Below are 18,943 nucleotides of genomic sequence, written 5' to 3'. Positions count from 1 at the left end.
TCCCTACATACAATTTTTGTTCTTTTTGGGGGAGGTGCCAATAGACGTTATTTAAATAACCACTGTGTCCTCCACCACAATTCCTGCTATAAACAATGATCAACCACCTGTTTTTGCTGTCCATGTAAAAGGAGTCTTAGACTCCCTGAGAAATAGAAGCAATAGTTTATATCTTGGCCTTCTCCAAACTACTGAATCATCAACTTTGGATGTTGAAACTGTTTAACAGATGTTTAATACAGCCCACAAGTGTAAGAAATCAGGATATACCAAATCCGAACGCCAAAATCATCTTCCTAATACTCTCTGTAATTTCTCTTTTCACACACAGACCCATCAAGATGACTTCAGAGACATGTCTTCTCCGTGTCCTCCTCCTGTGGGCTCTTCTCTGTCCAGGAAGAGGTATGTAAGAACAATATAGAGGTGATAATACAGTATTCAAAAAAAGATCGAGATTTAGAAGTGAACCACCAATATATCCCAATCACCCTGCGTTTTTGGAAAATAAAAATAGATCATTAAAATCGTTAGATAATAAATATCGTTCACAATCGATGCATAACCATAAATGATGTAGCTGCTGCCATATATTAAGTCAATCAGTAAACGGTGTGTATAACTCCTCCTGTAGAAATTCACATAAAGGTCAAGCACACAAGCAGTGCTCAGATAAAATATGTCCCACAAGGGGGTATATATAGAAGGGAGTTCAGTCTTATCCGCCCAATCCAAAGGGTGAAGTGGGCAATCACCACGAAGTGTAGTAGAAAACGCCTATATGCCTCCACTGCACCACGTGACCCCACCTTAGGCAATGCTCACTCACCAGAAATATCATATACTGTGCCTGTAAAATATCCTCCAATGCTTGATTAAAATTTCCACCAACACCAATGACGATCCTTCGCGCGCCTTCTAATGGTATACGGCAGTTCCTCTACAACCGAGTCAACACAGATGTAAACTCCACACACTCCAGTGTCTCGAACCCAGGTGATATACGGAACAGACATATGCAGGGAAAAGGAGGTCTCATAGGGTAATAGTTTAAACATCCTTTATTGGAATACCCCCCAATCCCATACTTAATGCACTCACAAAATTAAAAGCATATAGCACAGTGAATCAAATCCAATACACTGACCTACACGGTCGCTGGCCGTGACACCAGGGTCTCACCGTCCTACGCTCATCAGCGTTCCGGAAGATCCTGAAGCTACTCGTATCAAAAAAGTGTATTGGATTTGATTCACTGTGCTATATGCTTTTAATTTTGTGAGTGCATTAAGTATGGGATTGGGGGGGGGGGGGTATTCCAATAAAGATTGTTTAAACCATTACCCTATGAGACCTCCTTTTCCCTGCATATGCCTGTTCCGTATATCACCTGGGTTTGAGACACTGGAGTGTGTGGAGTTTACATCTGTGTTGACTCGGTTTTGCAGGAACTGCCGTATACCATTAGAAGGCGCCCGGAGGATCGTCATTGGTGTTGGTGGAAATTTTAATCAAGCAATGGAGGATATTTAACAGGCACAGTGTATGATATTTCTGGTGAGTGAGCATTGCCTAAGGTGGGGTCACGTGGTGCGGTGGAGGCATATAGGCGTTTTCTACTACACTTTGTGGTGATTGGCCATCTCACCCTTTGGATTGGGCGGATAAGACTGTTAACTCACTTCTATATATACCCCCTTGAGGGACATGTATTATCTGAGCGCTGCTTGTGTGCTTGACCTTTATGTGAATTTCTACAGGAGGAGTTATACACACCGTTTACGGATAATACAGTATTATAATGAGACAGAGAACATATCATAGATACCCCGACTGCAGCAGCGTACCCCCTCCGTGTTCTCCTCCTGTGGGCTATTCTCTGTCCAGGCAGAGGGATGTAAGAACATTATAAAGAGGTGATAATACAGTATATTGGGATGAAGTGTGGAATTATGGGATATGATTATGTGAAATTATATTTAGGTTTCTCTGTAATACGACATCCTCCAGGCTCTTTATAGACATAAGTTATTCTGTTACAATAAGTATATTTGGTGGACCTAATTTACCCTTGAAGTGGCTCATTTACACTGCAGGGGTTAAAGTCTCATTTAGTCTCTTGGTGCACAAAGCGGATTTGGACCAACTAATTAGCTTAAGTCCCGATTCACACATATGCGATGCGGGAACCCTGCGAATCCACTGAGGGTTCCATCGCATTCAACTCGCAGGCAGTTCACACTGTCATATGCGAATTGCTGGGGGGTGTCATTACAAAGTTAACGACACCCCCAGATCAGTTTGCATATTCGAACACCCATGCGATCCAATTCTGATGCGGACCAAAAAAAGGGTCCTGTGCGAGTCATGTCCGAATCTGATGCAAATTCAACCATACAATTTGTATGGCTAAATTCGCATCGCACAGACATCGCATGTGATTTGCAGAGCAGTGCGCTGCGAATCACATGCAATGTTTTTCTTTGAATATGTGTGAACCGGCACTTAAGGGACACAGAATGGACAACTTTTTATGGACCTATTTGTTTGTTTTATATTTATTACCGTTATTAAAGAATTTATTATTTGAGATTGGCGCTACGTTTAATAATGTAGCACTGCCCCCTTAAGAGCTGCTGGTGTTCCACACTTTCTGGTTCCCCTGGGTTACCCGTAGCAACTGCCTGCAGAAATCTTATACTTTACTTTCTTGGCATAATCAAAGATCAGTCCAGGGGTTGTTGCTTTGTTGTTTTTATTTTATTTTGGGGATGGGAGAAGGGATGAGTGGGACACTCCAACGTTTGAACTATTCACAATCCTGGGGGCTCTAACTTGAGAATGCGGCAAGGCCGCTGTTTCCTCCTGCCACTGGATGAATCTTAGGTAAAATGTTCCTGTTTGTATTTCTCTTCAGGGCACTCACCAAGCACCCCCTTTCTCTGTACCAACCGACACCCGTTCACTGACTGTACTCCCCGGAGTGGTCCTCTTCCTGGGCAAGATCCTCTGTACTCATGATACTGCTTTCCAGATTCTCGCAGTGCCCCAACTCCTCCAGTCAGCTCTCCTGGACCTCCGAGTTCAGCTCCACACTGCTGGTTCACCAGGCCGACTGTCTGTGACCATCACCATCCACCTCTGAAGAGGAGGCAGCCGCCACCCTCCTTCTGGGACTCTGCTTCCCGCCAAAGACCTCTACCTCATATGCCCCTGGCTTTATATACTATACCCCACAATGCACCGCGGTAGCAGTCTGTGCCAATCCCTGGGGCTGTAACAAAGCCTGTGTGTCATTGGCCAGGTTTCCTCCACTGTCCAATTTGCCTCCCCATTGGACACAGTGGGGATACTCCCTCAGACCATAGAAATCACACACTGGGCACATTGAGCAGACCTAACTCACAGATCCTGCTCTCTGTTAAGCAGAGAGAATAACGGATTTTTTGTAAAATCTTACCTGTAAAATTCCTTTCTCTGAGTCCTCCGACAGTCACCACCTCTTCATATTCGTCACAATGGGGTAATTGACCTTTGCTCCGTAGGAGTAGCTAGGCAACAGAATATGTCAATATTAAAGCTTTTAACATATCCCACCCCCAGGGGGTGGTCCCCTCAGTCAATACCCCCCTACTTCCTGTATCCATACCTCAGTTTCAGTAGAATAGCAGTAGAGTATACAACCAAACCCCAAAAGAGGGGCGGGGACGGCGACTGTCGGAGGACTCAGAGAAAGGAATTTTACAGGTAAGATTTTACAAAAATTCAGTTTTCTCTTACGTCCTCCGACAGTCGCCGCCTCTTCATATTCGTCACAATGGGGACGTCCCAAAGCAGTGCAAACATGAGGGGTGGGAAACGCAGCCGCGCCTAAGGCAACGCAGTCTCCACAGCAGAAACAAAGGAACCTTACCAAAGGAAGGAAACCAGCTGGGTAGCATGAAAAAAACTTGCTCAACAGGAGCAACAACCCAGGAAAAAACAAATAACCTAGGGATAAAAAGATATCCCAAACAGCCAAGGGTCCAAAACAAGGGACCCTAAGGAACCGCCGCACAGAGCGAAGGCAAGACAATGTCCTCATTGAGGTGAAATTCCGAAATCCTCTTCGGAAGAAAAGAAGGGTTAGGTCGCAAGACCACCTTATCCAAGTGAATGACCAAATACGGAGATCTGATGGACAAAGCTGCCAACTCCGATACCCTGCGAGCCGAAGTGATCGCCACCAAAAAGGCGACCTTCTTGGACAACATAGACAACGAGATCTTCCTGATCTGTTCAAAAGGAGCATGTTGCAACACGGACAGAACAAGATTCAAGTCCCAAGGAGGCAAAGGATCCCTCCTAGGAGGGACTAAGTGTCGCACCCCTTGAACAAAAGTGCTAACCAAGGGGTTAGATGCCACAGGACGTTGAAAAAGAACGGCCAGCGCAGAAACCTGACCCTTGATTGTAGCCAGCGCCAAACACTGGTCAACACCCGTTTGAAGGAAGGACAACACCCTAGACACCGAGTATGTACGAGGTAAATACCCCCTGGACTCACACCAGGCAAAATAGGCCTTCCAAGTGCGGTAGTAGACTTTCCCCGAGGAAGACTTTCTCGCGTTGATCAAAGTGTGAATGACCTCAGGGGAGAGACCCCTATCCTTCAGGACCTTGGTTTCAACAGCCAGGCCGTCAAAGCCAGCGACTGTAAAGCAGGATGGAATATCGGTCCTTGAGACAGAAGATCTTCTCGAAGAGGCAGACGCCACGGAGCGTCGACCGCCAGATTCACGAGGTCTGCGTACCAGGACCGGCGAGGCCAGTCCGGTGCCACTAGAATCACCGTGTGCGGTTCCGAGATCAACCTGCGAAGGAACCTGGACAGCAGCTGAATCGGTGGAAATGCATACATCAGGCGATACTGATGCCACGGAGCCACCAACGCGTCTGGCGCATCTGCCCGAAGATCGCGCGTCCTTGCCACGAACCTTTCCACCTTGTTGTTCAGACGAGACGCGAACAGGTCTACCTCCGGAAGACCCCACTTCGCGCACAACATCTGGAAGACATCCGGGTGGAGGGACCATTCTCCCTGGTCCAGGGCCTGGCGACTCAGATAATCCGCCTGCCAGTTCTCCACCCCCGGAATGTGAACCGCCGTTATCGCCGGGACGTGTGTCTCGGCCCAAGACAGAATGTCGGCCACTTCCCGAGCCGCTCGGGCACTCCTGGTGCCCCCTTGGTGGTTGATGTAGGCCACCGCCGTGGCTATGTCCGTCTGCAGCCTGTCCGTCCAACGTCGAAGGCAGAGATTTATCGCTCGCAATTCCAGAATGTTGATCGGAAGGGAGGATTCCTCCTCCGACCAAGTTCCCTGGGCGGACAGAACGCCCAGAACACCACCCCAGCCCGACAGGCTGGCATCCGTGGTGACCACCATCCATGAGAGAGGACGAAAAGACTTGCCCCCCGAAACCGCCGGGGACTGGAGCCACCACAGAAGATCCCTTCTGGTACGATGACTCAATGAAATCTGGAGATCCAGAGATTGCGGTCGCCCGTCCCACCTGGACAGGATCTCCGCTTGCAGACCCCGCGTGTGAAACTGGGCGAAGGGAATCGCCTCGAAAGCCGAGACCATCAATCCCAAACATCGCATGCACGTCCGGAGTGACGAGCACGGAACATCCCTGAGGGACCTGACTTCTTCCTGAAGTGTCACGAAAGGACCCCTGAGAGGGCCTAAAAGAAGCATGCTTCTTACCATGAGCAACCTTAGCCTTGTGGGATTGGGGCAAGAGCGTGCTCTTACCCCCCGTGATCCCCTTGATCAGCGTATCCAAGGGTTCGCCAAAAAGGCGAGAACCCGTATAGGGTAGATTAGCTAAGGTTTTGCGCGAAGATTGGTCCACAGACCAACACTTCAGCCAAATCAGGCGGCATGACAACACCGCCACGCTGTGCACACGTGCAGCCAACGGGACTATATCCAAGTCCGCATCACACAAATACATGACACCCTGGTGGATTTGATCCACCATAGCCAACGTCGCCGGAGGGGCAGAGTCAGCCACCAGGACGCGCTTGAGCACCTGCGTCCAATCCGCGACAGCCTGAGCTGCCATAAGTGAAGCAAAAATAGCTTTCAGCATGGAACCGGTAATCGAGTAAGTATGGCGGGCAAGAGACTCCAGTCGAAACAAACAAAGATAAAATTCCCAGTTCAATTTGCCAACCAGTCTGCTTACCAACCAAATTGGCCTGTCTAACAGTTTGCGTCAATACAGGGGTTTAGTTAGCACACATTTGCAAACGCATGTGAAAGCTGCAGGGCCACGTCAAGGCTCCCTGTTACCTGCAGTCCTAACTCTAATGAATTTTAAAGAGTCTCCACAGTGGGAGCACATGCAAGCTAATGGATAGATAGGGGGCAGGTGAGCCTGGAGGTGGCCCATCCCTCCTGAAAGGTAATTGGGGGCATAATGGAAGCCCAGCTGATAGTATTACAGCAAAGGCACCCAGTATGTCCACTCACCAGTACACATATACAAAAAAGAAAATGGCCTCTGCCCCCACCTATAACTGGCCTTCATAGCAAAGAACACATGGAAGGGCAACGCACATGAAACAAACAAAGATAAAATTCCCAGTTCAATTTGCCAACCAGTCTGCTTACCAACCAAATTGGCCTGTCTAACAGTTTGCGTCAATACAGGGGTTTAGTTAGCACACATTTGCAAACGCATGTGAAAGCTGCAGGGCCACGTCAAGGCTCCCTGTTACCTGCAGTCCTAACTCTAATGAATTTTAAAGAGTCTCCACAGTGGGAGCACATGCAAGCTAATGGATAGATAGGGGGCAGGTGAGCCTGGAGGTGGCCCATCCCTCCTGAAAGGTAATTGGGGGCATAATGGAAGCCCAGCTGATAGTATTACAGCAAAGGCACCCAGTATGTCCACTCACCAGTACACATATACAAAAAAGAAAATGGCCTCTGCCCCCACCTATAACTGGCCTTCATAGCAAAGAACACATGGAAGGGCAACGCACATGAAACAAACAAAGATAAAATTCCCAGTTCAATTTGCCAACCAGTCTGCTTACCAACCAAATTGGCCTGTCTAACAGTTTGCGTCAATACAGGGGTTTAGTTAGCACACATTTGCAAACGCATGTGAAAGCTGCAGGGCCACGTCAAGGCTCCCTGTTACCTGCAGTCCTAACTCTAATGAATTTTAAAGAGTCTCCACAGTGGGAGCACATGCAAGCTAATGGATAGATAGGGGGCAGGTGAGCCTGGAGGTGGCCCATCCCTCCTGAAAGGTAATTGGGGGCATAATGGAAGCCCAGCTGATAGTATTACAGCAAAGGCACCCAGTATGTCCACTCACCAGTACACATATACAAAAAAGAAAATGGCCTCTGCCCCCACCTATAACTGGCCTTCATAGCAAAGAACACATGGAAGGGCAACGCACATGAAACAAACAAAGATAAAACAAAGATAAGACTCCAGTCTCCTGTCCGTGGCATCCCGGAACACCGGGGTATCCTCAGCAGGAATCGCAGTGTACTTATTCAAAACTGCCACCGCGTGATCCACCGGAGGTGGCACACACCAACGTTCATCAGTAGCGGGTGTGAAAAGATAACGCAGATTGAACCTACTTGGCACAGCAAAAGGTTTCCGTATATTGCGCCATTGTTCACTAACAGTGCGCTGAAAATCTACAGTGCAAGGAAAAACTTGCGATGATTTGCGTCTTCGCTGCGTCCCATAAGAGGCCAGGACGGCAGGACGACATGGTTCATCCTGCAAACGCAGTGTTTGTTTGATAGAAGCAACCAATTCATCCATGATTGCAAGCTCTTCAGACGAGCCAGGGGGGGAATTATCAACCCCTTCAACCTCAGCCTCCACTTCAGACCCTACAAGGTCCAGGGACGAACGGGACCCCGATAAGGGGACCCCAGCCATAGCAGCCCCATCACCATCGCCCTCTGAATCAGAGGAAATTGAAACCCTGGGCCGTTTTGTGGATTGAGCAGCCACAAGCATCTGCACCTGAGCAGCAAGGTTAGCCACAACGGTAGCCAAATCACCCCCCACGGGGGAAGCAGCAGCAGTCCCTTGGCCCCCCACTAAGGTGGGAGGAAATTTGCTTTCCTGAGAATCCATGCCCCCAAAAGTGTGTAGGAAAAAAAGGAGTACTGCCCCTTTTAATATAGCTGCGAGCGCAGCCCACCGCACACACAGCACACACCGACCCCCACAGGGAGAAACACAAAACTCAGGCAAGGAATACAGGAATAAGGAAGATAAACCTGGAGAGACCACTCAGGCTGCTGCACCGATCGCTGTTTCTCAGGGAAAGGAAGTGATGTAACACAGACCGCTCCTATAAAGCCTATGGAAGGCTCCACAAACATGGCCGCCGGTGAGGGACTAGCAAAGGCAGAGCATGCAGCGCTGACATGTGGCCTGAGCGATCGCTGCCAAAATGGCGGCGCTTGGCGCCAAGAACGCCGCTCCCAGCACATAGAAACGGCCAGCATATGCCTGCAGCTATTATTAAAATGGCGGACCGCAGCAGCGGCCGCCGCATGTATGCACCAAACATGTATAACATCATGCCCCACAAGCATACAGCATGTCACACAGCTAATCACACAGTTTTAACACTGAACAGTGTACAACAGCCCCCCTCCTTGCAGCCCACAGCAGCATCAAACCAGACAGGGAGCCCAACAGTGTGAACAGACATGCAGGGTTACACAGTCCCAGACTGACACCCACAATACAGACAGGTCCCCACACAGAGTACACTTACCTCCTAAATGGCGTGGGGAACCCGCACAAGCGATCAAGCCACTGCACATGGGACAGGGAGAGTCGCAGCCAGGACGCAGTAGAACTGCGGTGCGAAACCGCATGTCGTCCAGTGAGGTAGCCACCTCACCACAGCATCCCTGCAGCGAACAGGGATGGGTCGTTCACATATGCCAGGAAAAATACCTGACTGAACGCTCGATGGCAGGCTGGAAAGCCACTGGCCCACAACCTGCGACCAGGGGGGCCAGCCCGAGACCCAGCCCGCACGATCCTCTTCATCAGAAGAACTAACTAATGCTGACAAAAGTAACAGCTAAGTAAAGAGAGAGAAAAAAACTCAAATAAAATCAAAAAAGAAGATAAAGGCTGAGACAAAATGCCCCAGCATAGAAACAGCCAGCTACTCCTGAAAGCTAGACATTGAAACTGAGGTATGGATACAGGAAGTAGGAGGGTATTGACTGAGGGGACCACCCCCTGGGGGTGGGATATGTTAAAAGCTTTAATATTGACATATTCTGTTGCCTAGCTACTCCTACGGAGCAAAGGTCAATTACCCCATTGTGACGAATATGAAGAGGCGGCGACTGTCGGAGGACGTAAGAGAAATAGAATTTACCTACCGCTCCTCTGATAAGCAGACAAAGCCAAAAACTATACTCGCTCTCTAGCACCTAACTAGGTGGGTGCTACATCCACCCCCCACCAAATGAGCCATTGTCCTCATGGGCTCTGGGGCAGCCGCCCCCTAAAAAAATTTCCTAACAGAGTATCCCACAACCTTTGAAAGGGGGAAAAGGGAAAATAACAAATGTACACAGTAATAAATGACATAGAAAAATATAGATATACTGTACAGATATTCACAAAGTATTTACACACAGGCGCATTAACTTAATGCACCCCCCACCAAACAAACCTCTGTCTGAGTGGGTGAAACATGTCATCCTGACTAGAGATAATAAGTGACGATTGGTACCGGCGCTACCTTGATGTAAAATAAACCACATGGTGTGCAGTCAAAAAAGTGAAACTCTATGTCAATGTGACCCAAATATTTGTGGGTGTGATTTTGAACTTATATCAATGTGACCCAAATATTTGTGGGTGTGATTTTATGAACAAATAAAATAAATTATAAATAATTATTAAACCAACATAAGTGAAAACAAAAAACAAAAAAACAAATCCTTGTGGTGGTGAATGGAAAACACTCTCAATAATTATTGAGGAACGATGAGTCCTCCTCCTGAGAGAAAAGAGAGAGGTTGAGTGATAACAACCAGTAACTGAATAGACTTGGTGAGAGTCAAAACCCGGATGTGTGTATCAAACCTCAGTGATTAATAACAAAATTGGTGAAACACCGTGAAGTAAAAGGATGTGAAATCCAAATACGCCACTAGGTGGCATGTTGTTAATACGACCTGTAAGTGGTCCACACTAGTTGTTTTCCATTCACCACCACGAGGATTTGGTTTTTTGTTTTCACTTATGTTGGTTTAATAAAATAATTATTTATAATTTATTTTATTTATTTGTTCATAAAATCACACCCACAAATATTTGTGTCACATTGATATACGTTCAAAATCACACCCACAAACATTTGGGTCACATTGACATATAGTTTCACTTTTTTGACTGCACACCGTGTGGTTTATTTTACATAAGGTAGCGCCGGTACCAATCATCACTTATTATCTCTATACATTCACCCTTGCACCCCGAGGGTTGGTTGGTGGCAGCTTACACCTATCTCTCTTTATTATTTCACATCCTCTATGTTTAAGGAGTCCATAGCGCTGGTCACTCTCTTATAATTCTATGTCATCCTGACTGACTAATTACATACAACTTTTACATTGCAAATATGGAGGGCATAGCCAGACCCTAATGTCCAGTGCAAGCCTGCAACAGAAAAACAAAAGTTAGCACATTTCAGCATTTCTAACTGAGCTGGTGAGACTGCCCTCTCCAGTCCTCAGAGGCAACCTTCTCACTCAAAATCCCTGACTGTACATGTTGGTAGAGATCACTCCCGACAAACCTGACTGGGCGTTCAGCTGTTACTCCTGGACAGAGGACAACCAAACCCTATCAAGCTAACTATCTACCTTCTGAGTCACACTTTGTGACTGAAATAGCCACAGTCCCTTTAGCACCCGGCACTGACTCTTCCCTATTTCAATCAGGCCCACAAGTCCTTGAAAACATGCAAAGTCCATCCGACTGATGCTCACAGTGTCCCTCACACCTGTAGCACTGAGGCAACATGTCTTCTTTGGAACAAGTTGTTTGCTGGAGCCTGAGCAAACTTGTCCGACATGTGGGGTTTAATAGTCCCTTCAGGGGCCCCTTGCACTAGGGTACCCCCCACCTAAGAGACTTCAGGCCACTACCTGCTCTCCTCAGGTAGCAACCTGCACAAAGTTCCTTCCTTGGCCCTGTAACGGATCAACCAGCACCCTGACCGGGCACCTCCATTGAAGGATGTTCCTAGTGCTTCCCGAGGGCTCCAAGCACTCCACCGGACACCGTAACCGCCTCAGACCCCACGAACCACCGCAGCTTGGTTAGGGTCTCGCTGTCTCCTACCCACCCTGGACCTACGACAAGGCTCCAGGTTCCCGTGGGTGAACCTCTCTTTCCCCAGAGTGTGCCGCAGAACAAGCTCATACAAGAGCTTAGTGATTATCCAAGGGAGTATAGAAGACCATAGCAATCCCTTGTAGCATATTCCTCCAATAAGAGACAGGACTCTAGATTGAGGGTGAAGTAACTCCACTTTATTGAACAAGAAACATACTTGTATACAGTTTTCCCCCACAAGGTTACCGCCCAGGTGGACCTTGTGGAGAGCTAGACGTGACATTCACAATCTAATAGAAACAGGGTTTTTTATACTCAGTCATTCCCATACAGTGTACACAATCCCTCCCCCCTAACCTTAAGTATTTATCTAGCCATCTGAACAGAACAATAGTAGGTCATTTACATTAGACAATGAGACAGGGGCAATCCACATTCCCTCCCAATACACAAACAATAGGGAAAACCTGTCTGTCATTGAAAGATATGTAATACACACATTATTTAGGAATTACAGATTTCATGGCAATGGGAATAAATCTTCACATTTCTATATGGAGAAATTCCTGACAAATATGTCTGTCCCATCTGAAGCAATTCAAACCATTAATTATCTGTTTTTCACTTCCAGTGACGGTGAATACCGTCACATGCCTGTTGACCCAACAGAATCTTTACAAAGTATCTTTGTAGAAAAAGTCTCTCTGTAAGAGATTCTCCTCTTCAGCCCCAGCCCGATTGCCCAAACTACTCCATAGAGCAGGGGTGGGGAACCTTTTTTCTGCCAAGGGCCATTTGGGTATTTATAAAATCATTCGGGGGCCATACAAAATTATCACCTTTAAAAATTTCCCTTCTATTTGTGGTCAAACATTTAATTAACTCACCACTAATGTGATGGCTGCAACTGCTTCTCTTTGGTTAGGTGTGTGATGTTAGATGGTATTGATGATGTTGCTACTCGCAACAGGTTTTCCAGGTTTGTGTTGGTCAGTCTGGAGCGCAGTCGACTTTTTTGTGGTGGTAAGTTTTGAAAAGAACTGCTGGTGGGTACTGCTGATGGGTATAGTTGGCTGGTACTGCTGTGGGTACTGCTGGCTCAGGCTGGTACTGCTGGCTTGTACTGTGCTGTAAGTACTGCTGGCTGGTACTGCTGTGGGTACTGGTGGCTGGTACTGCTGGCTCAGGCTGATATTGCTGTGGGTACTGCTGGCTGGTACTGCTGTGGGTACTGCTGGCTCAGGCTGGTACTGCTCGCTAGTACTGCTGGCTCAGGCTGGTACTTCTGGCTTAGGCAGGTACTGCTGTGGGAACTGCTGGCTCAGGCTGGTACTGCTGGCTGGTACTGCTGTGGGTACTGCTGGCTCAGGCTGGTACTGCTGACTCTGGCTGGTACTGCTGTGGGTACTGCTGGCTCTGGCTGGTACTGCTGGCTCTGGCTAGTACTGCTGGTTCTGCTGTGTGTACTGCTGGTTCTGGCTGGTACTGCTGTGTGTACTGCTGGTTCTGGCTGGTACTGCTGGTTCTGGCTGGTACTGCTGTGAGTACTGCTGGCTCTGGCTGGTACTGCTGTGAGTACTGCTGGCTCTGGCTGGTACTGCTCGCTCTGGCTGGAAGAGGTGATGTTTCCTGTATTCGTCACAGGCGGAGTGCATTTGATATCACTCCGCATGTGACTCACTCAGACTGTCATAACGGAGCAGGAACTATATAGGAAGCATCAGCTACATTCTGACAGATCAGCTGAGAGACACAGACTCAGCTGCATGGGGGCCGGACCAGATGACTTTGGGGGCCGCATATGGCCCCCAAACCGTAGGTTCCCCACCCCTGCCATAGAGTGTCCTTTTGACTTGAGGTGGGAAATGATCCTGGCCCGTTGGCCCAAAAGATCTTCATTTTAGCACAGTCATAGTATTACTAGAGTCCTCCGTTAACAAGGGTCTCTTTGTGTAAAGTTGGAGGGTTGACCCTCTTTGGTGAAACCACCCAGCGGTGGCAGTTGTAGATTTCCCAATCCCTTTTGCAGGGATAGAAGGGAAAGGGGTATTGGAAATAGGGCTTGGGCCCTTGCAACAAAGATGAAAACTTGAAACTGCACTGTACACTTTACAATCTAGTGTGTTAGAATACATTTAAAAGGTTTCTAAAAAACCACCTATGTGCAATTAAAATAGAAAATAGTTGGATGTGGGGGCGGCACAGTGGTGTAGTGGTTAGCACTTTCACCTAGCAGCAAGAGGGTCGCTGGTTCGAATCCCAACCACGACACTACCTGCCTGAAGTTTGTATGTTCTCCCTGTGCCTGCGTGGGTTTCCTCCCACATTCCAAAGACATGCTGGTAGGTTAATTGGATCCTGTATAAAATTGGCCCTACTATGTATGTATGTGAGTTAGGGGCCTTAGATTGTAAGCTCCTTGAGGGCAGGGACTGATGTGAATGTGCAATGTATATGTAAAGCGCTGCGTAAATTGACTGCGCTATATAAGAACCTGAAATAAATGTGGGATATCTAGGACATGGTTGGCAAGTAACACCATCTAGAGGTTATTTAGTGTTATGACATGTAAGATGAATTTAAAAAAAGAACCGATGAGTTTTATGGAATCTCTATGTTGGCAAGTTTATTTAAAAAAAAATACCTCTCTGAATATCTGTACTCAGGTTCTTAGTCTTATGACCTCTGAGTATCTGTACCCAGATTCTTAGTCTTATGACTTCTTTGAGTATCTGTACCCAGGTTAGGGTTCCAACGACCTGTGTTCCAGTTCTGATAGCGGTTTACAATCTCTGCACATTACTTCACATTCCTATTATCTTTAATTGGGTCTCTGTTTCTATGACCTTTCTGAAAATCTCTACTAGTGATTGGCCAAACACCCCCCCCCCCCCGGTTTGGTTCGCACCAGAACATCGTGAACAGGGGAAAAGTTCTAGCAAACATTCAAACACTATTAAAGTCTATGGGACACGAACAAGGAAAACCAAAAGTCCTAATTTTAAAGGCTTATAAGCAAGTAATTCCCATAAAAAGTGTATGGGGACCCGGGTACTGCCTTGGGTGACATGTATCAATACAAAAAATGTTTTAAAATAATAATTTTTACAGGAGCAGTGATTTTAATGATGCCTAAAGTGAATCAATAAAAATGAAAAATTCCTGTAACCCCTCACAGGTACAGGTAGAAACAAACATTGAAACTACTTGTACTTGTCATACAGGTGCAGAAAAATTGGGCCTTGGGTGTTGGTGGTGCCTGAAAACTGTAACCCCTCACAGTTACTCTTGCTGGGCACAGGAACAGCCCTGCTGTTAAAAATTAGAAACAAAAATTGGAATTACATGCAAATTACATGCACCTGCCACCTGTGATACAGGTACAGAAAAATTGGGCCTTGGGTGTTGGTGGTGCTGTTAGCCAAAAACATTGTTGGAAGCTAGCATAATCAAGATTCAGGAATAGGATAGGCAGCATAGTCTTCAAGGGATCCCAGATCTCAAGCAAATTCAATCAGTTACATCAGCATCAGGGGCTTGATAGCTGCTGTTGATCTAGGACTGATTCATTTTTATAAATGTTAGCCGATCAACGGAGTTTGTGGACAGACGCACTCTATTATCCGTCACAAAACCTCCAGCAGCACTGAATGTCCATTCGGAAAGCACACTGGAAGCAGGACAGTCCAGTAGCTTAATTACATATTGAGCAAGTTCGGGCCATGGATCAAGACCCAGTAATCCAGTGGATGCTCAGTTGGAAAGGTCTCCAAGTCTGCTCTTGCCCCTAGATAATGCTGCACCATATGCTGCAGATGCTGCAGATGGTTGCTTAAACCTAAAAGCCCTGGGCGCTGAAGACTAAAGAATTGTTTAAAGGCATCGGTCAGCCAGACGCCTTCTCCACCACTATATAGTAACTTCCCAGTGTCTGGAAAGGTGTTACACAAATTTTTCTTCAAGGTTTCCTCAAGATGTTTTATCCTCTGTTCCCCCTGCTAAGGCAGAATGAGCTCTACAACTTTACCCTTGTAACGTGGATCAAGAAGGGTTGCCAACCAGTAATGATCCCTCTCCTGGATACCACAAATCCTTGTGTCCTTTTGCAGACTTTGCAGCATCAAGGAGCCCATGCAACATAAGTTTGAGGAGGCACGAGATTCTGAGTCCTCTGGGTCACTAAGGATGACATTGTCAGGAGCAACCTCTCCCCAGCCATGTACAAATCCTGGGGTTTCTGGGGAATGAAAACCATCCCTTGAAGACTGCTGTATGTTATCCTCTACATCCATGCTGCCACAATCCTCCTCCTCCTCCTCCTCCTCTTCCTCCTGTGTGTTTTGTGACCCCACATGAATGTTATCTGCATAAAGGGGGCCTTGTGAAGAAAATAAGTCCTCCTCTTCTTCCCACTGTTCTGCCTCAAATGCCCTGCCCATGATTCCATGAAGCGTGTGCTCTAGCAGGAAGACTAGAGGGATAGTGCCACTGATGCATGAATCGTTGCGGCGCACCATCATTGGGGCTTCCTCAAATGGTGACAGGATAGTGCACGCATCCTTTATCAGCAGCCACTGGCATGGCAAAAATAAGCCAAGCTCCCCTGTGCCTGTCCTAGTGCCATACTCACACAGGTACTCATTGATAGCCCTCTGCTGTGTGTGCAGCCGCTGAAGCATTGCCAATGTTGAGTTTCACCTTTTGGGCATGTCACAAATGAGGTGGTTGGTGGGCAGGTTGAATTCTCATTGAATGTCAGCCAGCCAAGCAGTGGCATTGTAGGGCTCCTGGAAATGGCAACAGACTTTTCTGGCCTGCTTCAGAAGATCTTGAATGCCCAGATACCTGTTCAAGAAATGCTGCACCACCAAATTCAGGGCATGTGCCAAGCACAGAACATGTGTCAAGTGTCCCTGTCGGAGGGCAGAGAGAAGGTTGGTGCCATTGTCACATACAACCATTCCTGGCTCAAGCTGCCGTGGCATCAACCATCTCTGAGCCTGCCCCTGCAGAGCTGACAGAATCTCTGCAACGGTATGACTTCTATCCCCTAGACCAGGGGTGTCAAACTCAATATCATTGCGGGCCGCATTAGCTTTAAGGTTGCCCTCAAAGGGCCGGTTATCTGTAAGATTAGATGTCCAGAGCGCCCCACACCCCCTTACACCCTTACATGAGATGTCAAGAGCCCCTTCCCCCCCACCATCAGAAGTCAAGAGTCACCCACCCTTCCTTACATAACAATACACCACCTTATGACAAAAAAACGGTGTAAAAAGCAAAATGAACTGCGCAAATTGGGTGATATTTGACAATTTAGCACTAAAAAGTGCAAAATCTCTTAGAAAAAATAACTAATGAATCTGTGATTGTGGGAATTTCTTCCTCACTGCGAGCAGCAATAAAAAAAAGTGAAAACGTGATATATGTGAACAAAATGGGTAAATATTGCGCTCAACAATATAGCTCACAAGAAAGTGCTCATGTGCATAATATGAAGCCGATATATGATCTAAATGCTAAAACCATAAATAGCAACAACTGCAATAATGGATAAGAGCAAAAAACAGCTTACATAAATATTAAATATTTTAAAAATCGTGAATAAATATAGTGAATAAATAAAGTCCTTAAGGTGCTCAATTCAGAGTAATATCTCAACAATGTGAATCAGCATGCACTTGGTGGAATTGATGAAAAGCCTTCACCTCAAAACCTTCACCCAGTGCTCGGATTAGGTTCTTCTTACCAGAGGGATATGACCCCTTAATTACAGGGGGTCATAATCAGCATTGATATCCATGGAAGCTCCAAGCCATCCTTAACGCTGTCTCCTCATCAGCAAGAAAATATATAACCAGATGCTGATGACAAGGAGCCTGAATCAACCCTTCAACCCTTGCTCATATTATGCACATGAGCACTTTCTTGTGAGCTATATTGTTGAGCACAATATTCACCCATTTTGTTCAAATACACCACCTTACCTTGTGCTACTGTCAGGAAGAAGTTGTGGGTGGATCTGGGAAGAAGAAAGCGCAAGGTCTGGAGGAGGACCTTGTGTTTGACACCTGTGCACTAGACAGACCAACTGAAGCACTGCATGGCATCTTTTAGCCTGACTGCTTGCGTAGCCCCTTGAACGCTTAGGGAGCACTGCTGTTTCAGAGGATAATTCAGCAGAAGAGGCTATAGAGGAAGAAGAATAGAAGGGGTGGAGCAGACAGATGTGGCAGGCACCAGCTTTTTGAAAGGGGTGGTGGCAGAACAAGCTCCAGCACTGAACTCAGTCCTGCATCCTTCCCAGCTGCCAGCAGAGTTACCCATTGCCCTGTGAAGGAAATGTAATGCCCCTGACAATGCCTGCTGGACCATGAGTCAGCAGTAATGTGAACCTTCCTACTGACTGCTCTGTCCAACGAGGCCAAAACATTGCCTTCCACATGACAGTAGAGAGCTGGAATGGCCTTACGTGAAAATACATTTCTTTTTGGAAGATGCCACTGTGGTACAGCACATTCTGCAAATTCATGAAAGGGGGCAGAGTCTACCAGTTGAAAAGACAGCAATTGTAGTGATAGCAATTTGGCCAAGCTAGCATTTAGATGCTGAGCATGTGGCTGGCTGGGACCATATTGTTTTTTTTTACGGTTCAGCAACTGGGGTAGGGAAATTTGCCTGCTGGTCAAATCAACAGGTGGTGTACTGCTAGCAGATTGGGTGCAAGTACCTGTGGCACCCATTGCTATACCATCATCCCTCTCAGTGCAGGTTTTTGAGAGGACTTGAGGTATAGAGATGGCTTTGCGGTTCGCCCGGCGGTCGGTTCGCGGCTAATTTTGCTTGTTCGCTACCCGCCAATTTTGCGAACACATGGCGTTGTTCACGGCGGCCGTATTAGTTTATATTGGGGAGAGCCATGACACAGCCGTCAGGTGGAACGGGACAGCCAATTGAAACATTTCAGCACATGGACATGCCCCCTACCTTATAAATAGAACAGAGCAGGCGGACATTTCACATTCTGCTTTTTGTCAGCGTAGGGAAAGGTCTGCTGTGTTCATGAGTGAGAGATTTCCAGACACAAATAGCTCTGTTTATATCCACAAAAGTCCTTTTCAGGGCTGGTATTTCAGTATAGATCTACTACAGTCTCTTTTGAGTTTAGGGACAGGTATCCAGTCTGTGCTTTAGGGACAGTTAGAGATCGGCAGACAGTGACACAAATCGCTCTGTTAATGTCCACAAAAGTCATTTAAAGGGCTGGTATTTATTTGGTATAGGTGTACAGTCTCTGTTCAGTTTAGGGACAGGTATCCAGTGTGCTCTAGGCACAAATCTGCAGTGACACAAATCGCTCTGTTAATGTCCATAAAAGTCATTTAAAGGGCTGCAATTTTTTTGATATTGGTGTGCAGTGCACTATATAGGGGTGCAATCCACGGTATAATATACTTTGTGATATAGAAAGCATATTATAGTGAATTTGTATTGTGCACTGTGCAGCATTGTGACTGGTGTGGTGACTGA

General features: G+C 46.9%; 2 pseudogenes across 2 annotated transcripts in view; both read left to right on the top strand.

Annotated features, from left to right (window-relative positions):
- LOC309545902 overlaps window positions 1-18,943 on the top strand; it is a 1,177,957-nt pseudogene that overhangs the window by 991,041 nt on the left and 167,973 nt on the right. The window lies entirely within an intron of this gene.
- Window positions 290-18,943, top strand: part of LOC309545904 — a 39,118-nt pseudogene continuing 20,464 nt past the window's right edge. The window contains exon 1 of the transcript XR_014226151.1: window positions 290-405. The product of XR_014226151.1 is annotated as an uncharacterized misc_RNA (transcript). The remainder of the gene's footprint in view (window positions 406-18,943) is intronic.

This window comes from Pelophylax lessonae (genome assembly GCF_965119305.1).
Source record: "Pelophylax lessonae genome assembly, chromosome: 2".
NCBI lineage: Eukaryota > Metazoa > Chordata > Amphibia > Anura > Ranidae > Pelophylax > Pelophylax lessonae.
Note: the sequence above shows the minus strand (reverse complement) of the source record. Positions and strands in the feature narration are given on the sequence as shown.